This window comes from Stegodyphus dumicola, chromosome 11, assembly GCF_044657685.1.
Source record: "Stegodyphus dumicola isolate Sdum_Otavi_A_Nest chromosome 11, ASM4465768v1".
In the NCBI taxonomy this organism is placed as follows: Eukaryota; Metazoa; Arthropoda; class Arachnida; order Araneae; family Eresidae; genus Stegodyphus; species Stegodyphus dumicola.
Window position 1 is genome coordinate 70653602 of NC_140778.1, and position 8326 is coordinate 70661927.

Genomic DNA, 8326 nt, shown 5'->3' on the forward strand with positions numbered 1-8326 from the left:
AACAAAAAAAGTTTGAAAAACATCTAAAATTTACTTCTGTCAGTACAAAAACTGGTAGATAGTGACTATAAATATTAGTTTTTGTTTGAGGTTAATCATTCTTAGAACCATTTCTTCAAATAAACAGTCAAGAATTAATTAATCTCACTTATTAATCTTAAAAGTATTGCATTTTTTAGTTTGAATTTATTTATTTACGGATGTTACTAAAATCAGACGGGAATTTGTTATTTGTTTAATTTAAATTAATGCAGTTGCTGTTGGTGACAAATGACAATTTTATATTCGAAGCATAATCTCGTCTAGAACCTTAGCATAAGAATTTTTCATAAATTTCTTAACTTACTTTTACATAGTAAATTTCAATTAACATAGTAACTTACATTTTTTATAAGCTGACTGAAATCTGGTAAGGCCTGACATACTATTATTTAAACCATCGGATGTTTTTACAACTCTATATTAAGTATAATTAATAAATGGCGTATGTTATGCATCTTATTTACGGAATAAACGTTTTTAGAATAACTTTTTTTATATGACACTATCTTTTTTCCTATATGTTGGCAAATATCACCTAAACAGAATGATTAATCCGATAAAATTTCGTACCAATTTTTGTCACCAGTTTTGGAAGTTTTCGTACCAGTTTTTGGTACCTGACCACGCCTTAACGATATTTTTCAAATTCTATCATTCAGAGAAAAAGAAAAAAATCCAGTTCATTTTGCTCAATTCAATTCTTTTTTGCTTGCCTGTAAAGTTTCTATGTGCGAATCTTATGAAAATGCGAATGCATGTTCTACAAATTCTGTTATCAATAAAAAAAGTAGTGAAAAATTAGATCGCATCCTCTAATTGGATGCATAAAAGATACACCTTCCAGGGCTCTGAGTTGGAAACATTTTTAGTGATTGAAGGAAGCTCATTTTCTTCATCAAATGTACTTTTACCAGTTAATCAGGCCATCGCCTGCAGAGTGAAATAACTAGAACTGAGCCCAGAAAAATAGATTATTTTCAAGTCAAAAAGCAAATTGGAACTGTGCAGGGGGGACGGTACACCCATTTCTAATACAAGGCGGGAAATAAGTGCGGAGCATCTAGAGTTGAAACTACAGTTCCCAGGACTTAAAAGAGAAGGGAGAGAGCTTTTCCCCTTGAAACAGACAGTGGGGAATGATGACGTAGCAATGATGCCACTGAGCAAAGATGCAATTGACAACATAGAAATTAGCGTTTTAAATTTGAAGAACCAGCGTTTAAAATTAGCTGTGTGTGAAAGATAACTATAATTTGGAAGAGACAATGTTACTGCAGTATGCATTCTATATTGAACATTAAAAAATTTAATAGTACTTATTCCATTTTAAAATAATAGATAAAATCCGCTACTCTTAGCATAAAGTTTTTTTTTTTTTTTTAATTTGCAGGGATCTTTTTTTTTTTTCTTTTTTTCTTTAAATGCCTGTTTGTTTCTAATCATTTCTTTTATCTGCATGTTAACTAAGAGAACTGTACTACTGCTTCTAAGATAACTATAATAACAGCTATTTAAAATTAATCAATAAACAACCTTAAATTGGCACAGTTTTAAACATGTATGGTTATATATGGCAAAATTTCTGCTAATCTAAGTTTGAATTTCAGCGTAATTGTAAATTTTACATTCGCATATTTTTCTCACGATTCAATATATATATTCTTTATATTAATAAATTAATTAATAACAAATTTATATTAATATTATTAATTTTGTAACTTAGGCTTACATCAATATTTCATTTAAATAAATACATGTAAGGTTCTTATCTTAATTTAGACAAAACAACTTTACTCACAGTACCTAAAAAAATTATTTAATTTTTCAGAAGTGGGAGTTAAGGGGACAGGTCTTCTTATGCCATTATTACTTTAATGTTATACTTTATATATATATATATTGTCTGGAATGCTAAGCTAGCACAAAATCGAATCAATAATAACAGAGAATACAATAAAAATAACTGTAACAATAACTTAACAGAATTAGTTCTCATCTGAAATATGCTTTACGCTATTAACTTCTAAAATGTCATTTAGAAATACAAATCAAAACATATTATATATACTTACTTGTACAGTCGCAATGCAACTACAAGTTGTTGAAACATTATTTATTGGCTGTCACATTCGAAGCAATCCATTTTTTTACCTTTTGTGTTGCTTTGCTTTGGGAAAAAACATATGCATTTCTATTTAAGAAACATATTCTAATAAACGTTCGCACTCTGCAAAATAAACGAATTGCTTCTCTGTTAACTTCAGGATAATGTTTCTCCAGTTTATTAATTAAAGAGCCAATTACATGCTTCCATTTATACTAAGTTGTACCATGAACTGCACAAAATATGTTTTCGAACTCATAAACTGTATTCATCCTTGAATGAGAAGGTGTAGTCGAACTTCCTAAGGACAATAATTTAATCAATTCTGAATTAAATATTGGTTCAGGAGCACTATTTTTAGATATTGTTCCCAATGATGGGTCTTTGTCTCGCACACGATAGGCAATATAACCTGCAACATATGTTAATGCTTCTTTTCGGGGGTCGAAAATTGTCTGTCGGAATTCAATTCTAATTCCCAAGCCATAGATGGTTCCTCTATGAAATCCAAATCCAAATCATCAATAGCATTTAATGAAAAAGCATCTTCCTCCTCAGTTTTGAAAGCCCTTTCAAGTATTTCTGATGTTAAATATGAATCAATATTTCTGCTTTCTTTAGCCATGGATACTTTTGAAGACAAATTTGGCAGCTTATTAGCGAGTATTAATGGCTTTAAGCGGCGTATAACTTCACTAGGTGATGGATGGTCATTAAACCTACCAAGCCTACGAATCTGAATAAAGAGACTTTCAAGTGAACCCTGAGTTAAGCTAGAGTTTAAATACATTTAGCGTCATACGATGATTTCAAATCCTGGTGTAGGCCAAAAAGAGAATTTATTGAAATTATTATTCCTTTTTGGAAAGGCAGTAAGTTGGCTTTTCCCTGAACTCTTAATCAACCAATGAATTTCTTCAGTAATTCCAAAACTTGAATTTTTTTTTCATGATGTTCATTTAATCCAAATGCTGCTTTAAGTATTATCTGAAGGAGGGTATGGTTTGGCACTATTCATAATATCGAAAAATTTGTCGATTAACTCAAAAAAGTCGGATGCTTTTTATTTCCTGTGAGTGGAGTACACCTTTTGCGGTAGTTCTTGAAAATAATGTTTTCGCTGGAGCGACCTTTTGTCTCTCGTTTCCCTTGACCATTAAATAATTTGGTTTTAGCTTATGACGCAATTTAATTTTTCCTGAATCTTTATTTAAAACCTCTTTAATAATATCACCATTTTAAAACAGTTCCATTTTCTAAAATAAGTCCTTTATCTAAAAAGTGGTTTCTCAGTAAATTGCGGCGGGTGCGCTAAATCTGCAAAAACCCATATTTTTTTCGTTTGCAATACTGGATTTGGAAACTGAGAACTATTAATCGAAATCTGTAACTCTTTCCGCAAATTACTAGATCCTCCTTAATCAGATACGGTTGCTTTCACTTCTACTCCAGATTATTGAATATGTCTTATGAGTGAAAAAAGAAATTCTTTCTTCATTGGAGTGTTAAAATCAAACAATATTGGTTGTTTCCACCGCGAAATGAGACCTCTGATTAAAACAAACTGCACTTTTTGAAAAGGACCGAGAATTTGGTCCAGTTTAGAGTCATAGCACAGTTTAGAATCTACGTGCTATTCGTCGAAACTGAGAACGCAAATTTTTTCTACAGAATTCAAATATTCGCATCTTTCCTTCATTACAGCAAGAACATCACTCTGAATTCCTGAACTACATGAAAATTTAGCGCACATTTAATGTGCTAGTGCTAGATAAAGGAATTCCCATTTTTTCTTTCCAAAAATCGTAGCTTTTAGATGACAGAGCTCTTATGACAATGCAACGTGAAATATCTTCACTAGTCCACATGATCTTTTCCTTCTTCTCTAGCAATGCGTTAATCTCCGTCTTTGTAAAAATATGCTTTAGACATTTTTCCAAATTCTGTGATCTTTTCTGTTTTTTTTTTTTTTTTTTTTTTTTTTTTTCCCTAAATTTTGCTGTTCGGGATTTTAATTTCTGAATTTCCGATACAAATTTCTTTCTAGATGTCGTCCACCTTCTTTGTCGCTGAGCAAACGTTCTAAATTTTTTCTTTTCTCTATTTTTCAATATTTTATTACAATTTTCTAAGGATATTATTTTGTTCTTCAAATTATGAATACATTCTTGTTTATCTTTACACTTAGGGCATTCAGGGATATTGTCACATAGGGCATTGTCTTTTGTAAGTTTTATTTCAAAATCATTCACATTTGATTTATTATCATCGGCTTCAATTTTGTTCTCGGCCTCAAAATAAATTTTCTTTAGGCTAAATTCATGTAGTCTTTCAAAAGCACTCTGCATTAGTTTTCTTTTCAAATGTATCCGATTTCTTGGTGTTATTTCGTTCACTGCACACGATAAATTTACTTCTGGCGCAGTATTGCATTTCAACAGGTTTTTTTTTTTTTTTTTTTTTGGCAATACAATCAAGCGATTTCTCACGTCATCTTCATAATCACTGCACAGAAAATGTTCCCTGCAAATTCTTGCGTTTTTCACATTAATAGAATCCTGCCTTCGACATTTATGTATCCATTCTTTCGACAAAAGCAAACTGTCCTTTGGGAAAGCATGAAAAACAATATCTCTTCCTCTCCTATTTCTATAAGTGTTACGGCACGTTGCTAGAGCACAAGAAGCCATATTACATAAAGAATACTTTAAATATAGAATTTAAAAGGAAAACTGACTAAAACTATAGTACACAAATTATTAAATACTTGCATTATTAGAAAATAAATAGGTATGATTAAAATTAATTTGGGATATGCGACCTCCAGAAAATCGTCTCGCAACTGAATGAAACTACAGTTTTAAACGCGCGAAATCAGAGCAGGTGCAACAGAGACACGTCAGATTACTTCCAGTTCACCCCCTCCATGAGTCTCGTGTCGACGAGGAGTCGGAAAAAGGAATGAGCTAGCCCTTCTATTTATCCCTGTATCATGGCAATGAGAAGGAGTCCATTATGTTTTTAAGTGTAAAAATATAATGTATTTATTTAACTTTATCATTTGTGAATAGCACTTAAAAAATTACTATGAAAAATAACATTAAATTTTACAAATGAAATGTTTCTCGGTATTAATAAACAACAGACACAGGAAACTAAGTGAGTTTACCTGAATTTATCTATTTATATATCAAAATTGGCAACATGTACTAGCTTCCCTTTATAGGTATTGTAAAGCACCTAGGCAAGCACTTTAAACTCAGTGTCATTGTCTAAAGAAGCTCGCACATGCGCATTACTTTTTCTAAGCCACGCCTATTAAGGCTATGTTTTCCACCATTTTTGGTTTCCAGTTGGCAGCAAGAACATCTCCATGTGTCTTATCTCCTTAGCCAGCTAAAAGGATGGACAAATGCCAGCTAAAAGGATATCCAGTCTCTGCAGATTATACAAAATAAGATTCTCGGGATTATCACTGGAGCCCCGAACTTTGTACGAAATAAAAGTCTTCACGATTACCTGAAATTTGAGCTCCTCTCCTGGTTTCTGCACAGACTAAATTCAAAATTTTATTACTAGGCCATCAGAAATACGTCAGCCTGCCTTTCGGACATCTTTGCCTATAAAATACTGGATGAGGACATTAATATCAGGCCCTACGCAGCATTTCTTCAAAAGTCAGAAAATGCAGAGCCAAGACATCAGCAGCAGATTGTCCTTTTTAAGACCATGCCTTAACGATTTCTTTCAAAATAATTCTATCATTTAGAGAAAAAATAATTTCCAGTTCATTCTGTTCAATTCAATTCTTTTCTGCCTACCTATAAAGTTCTGCATAAGATTTTTTATTTATTGTTAATTTAATTTATTAGCTCGAAGCGGCATTTTGTTCTGTTTCACTATAAAAGTCGTGTTTTCTTGCAAATTGTTGTTACCAAATATTATCGCCCTGTGTTATATTTAAAGAAATTAAATATAGAAGAATCTGCATGAATACATGCATGTTTCTCGCACTGTGACAAAAACGACGGTATCTAGAGCCATCAAATTTTGAATGATGTAATCTTCCACCCCAACATGGGCCTCTGGACGGTCGAATTTCGAATTTGTCTTAATCTATTTCATATTTTTTAAAACTTTGACGAATTTTTGATTAACAAACACAACGTGTTCAGAGCGAGCGCTGTACGGAAAATAACAGCTTTATCTCCAGTGCGGAAATTCTAAAAATATGCTGTTTTCAAATGTATGTGGTTTACGGGCGAAGAACATGATATTCAATAAATATAGGTAACGCACAAAACGTTAAAGAAACAGTTCCTTTTGTGCGTAATATAAAATCTAAGTGCTTCTAGATTCTTCTAGATTTGATCTTTTTTTTTTCCCCCTTCATTACACTCAGAAAATTTTATGCTCCGAATTTTATAAATTACTAAAATAAATAATGCACTTTAATGTTAATACTTTAATGATGATATATTCAAATAAATGATCGTTTTCCAATGTTATTATAGTTTTGAAAATCACTTCCTGAAAATGTTCATTAAATTTTTTAAAAAAATTATCCGATCTTGTTTAATTTTACGTTATTTATTTCAAAGCATCACGTACTATCAACCTTATTAAATTTTACTTAATTTTTACGCAATATTAGGTTCATAAATTTTGTGCTTAGAGTTTTTACCGTTTTACCAAGAATTATGCGTGAAAAAAATGCGCGAAATGCAGTAAAAAGTGCTTTAACTGTGACTTTCATAATCTCATCACTATACAACGTACTACATTTAATAATTAAAAACAGTTATGTGATAACAAACGTTATAGGTTTCAGTGTTAAAGTAAACCAGATCGTCCCTACTCTTTCTTGCGGACATGTCGGTGACGCACGCCCCGCCCACTGGTTTAGTTTAGCTGTTATAAGAACATGCCAAAGTATCTCTTTAGCCTAGACGGTTCCCGAAGAGTGCGCCGCGAAGGCCAGGTGTGGCCCTTCCTTACTTCACTTGCGCTGAATGCTCGGGAATAATTTTTATTAATTATACGTTCATTAATTTTATTCTATTTCTTAAAACACTAGTTAATAAATTTTTCTCAGTATTTTGATTTCAATTTGTCATCTAATTCCATTTAAATTATATTTTTATTTCTCCTTTTAATCTAAAGTGCTTACTATCAAATTCCTTTCTTTTAAAGAACTATTTTATTCTATCACCTTGCAATAATTTTATGTGTTTGTTTCAGATTCTACTCGATTATTCTCATATACTTAACTCCCTACAGATTCTTTGCTATCACTTCCTTGAATTTACTTAGCGAAATTCATGTTTATGGATTTTATTTTGCTAGGATGCGATTTCACTTTACAGGAAATCATTTCTCAATTCAAAGAAATCCCAACATATATTCACATAATACTAATCATGTGCGCAATAGGCCGAAAATGGCATTTTACTCAACGCGTAATCACTTACTACACATGTTGGGTTCTTTTCTTTAACTACATCCCACCACAAAGCGGGATTCCAAAAATACTTTCAAGCTCATTATAATGTTCCTCTCCACGGTAATCTTTAGTAAAAGACGAAAGATGAACTCGAGTGATGAAGGGAAACCAGACATAACAAAAAAAGTTTGAAAAACATCTAAAATTTACTTCTTTCAGTACAAAAACTGGTAGATAGTGACTATAAATATTAGTTTTTGTTTGAGATTAATCATTCTTAGAACCATTTCTTCAAATAAACAGTCAAGAATTAATTAATCTCACTTATTAATCTTAAAAGTATTGCATTTTTTAGTTTGAATTTATTTATTTACGGATGTTACTAAAATCAGACGGGAATTTGTTATTTGTTTAATTTAAATTAATGCAGTTGCTGTTGGTGACAAATGACAATTTTATATTCGAAGCATAATCTCGTCTAGAACCTTAGCATAAGAATTTTTCATAAATTTCTTAACTTACTTTTACATAGTAAATTTCAATTAACATAGTAACTTACATTTTTTATAAGCTGACTGAAATCTGGTAAGGCCTGACATACTATTATTTAAACCATCGGATGTTTTTACAACTCTATATTAAGTATAATTAATAAATGGCGTATGTTATGCATCTTATTTACGGAATAAACGTTTTTAGAATAACTTTTTTTATATGACACTATCTTTTTTCCTATA

The 8326-nt window shown here is 31.3% G+C and overlaps 1 non-coding gene across 1 annotated transcript; it reads right to left on the reverse strand.

Annotated features, from left to right (window-relative positions):
* Nucleotides 1–7647: 7647 nt before the first annotated feature.
* On the reverse strand, nt 7648–7765 carry LOC146994092 (U5 spliceosomal RNA). The gene has a single exon (XR_015044211.1). It is a non-coding gene; the product is annotated as a U5 spliceosomal RNA (small nuclear RNA).
* Nucleotides 7766–8326: the final 561 nt, after the last annotated feature.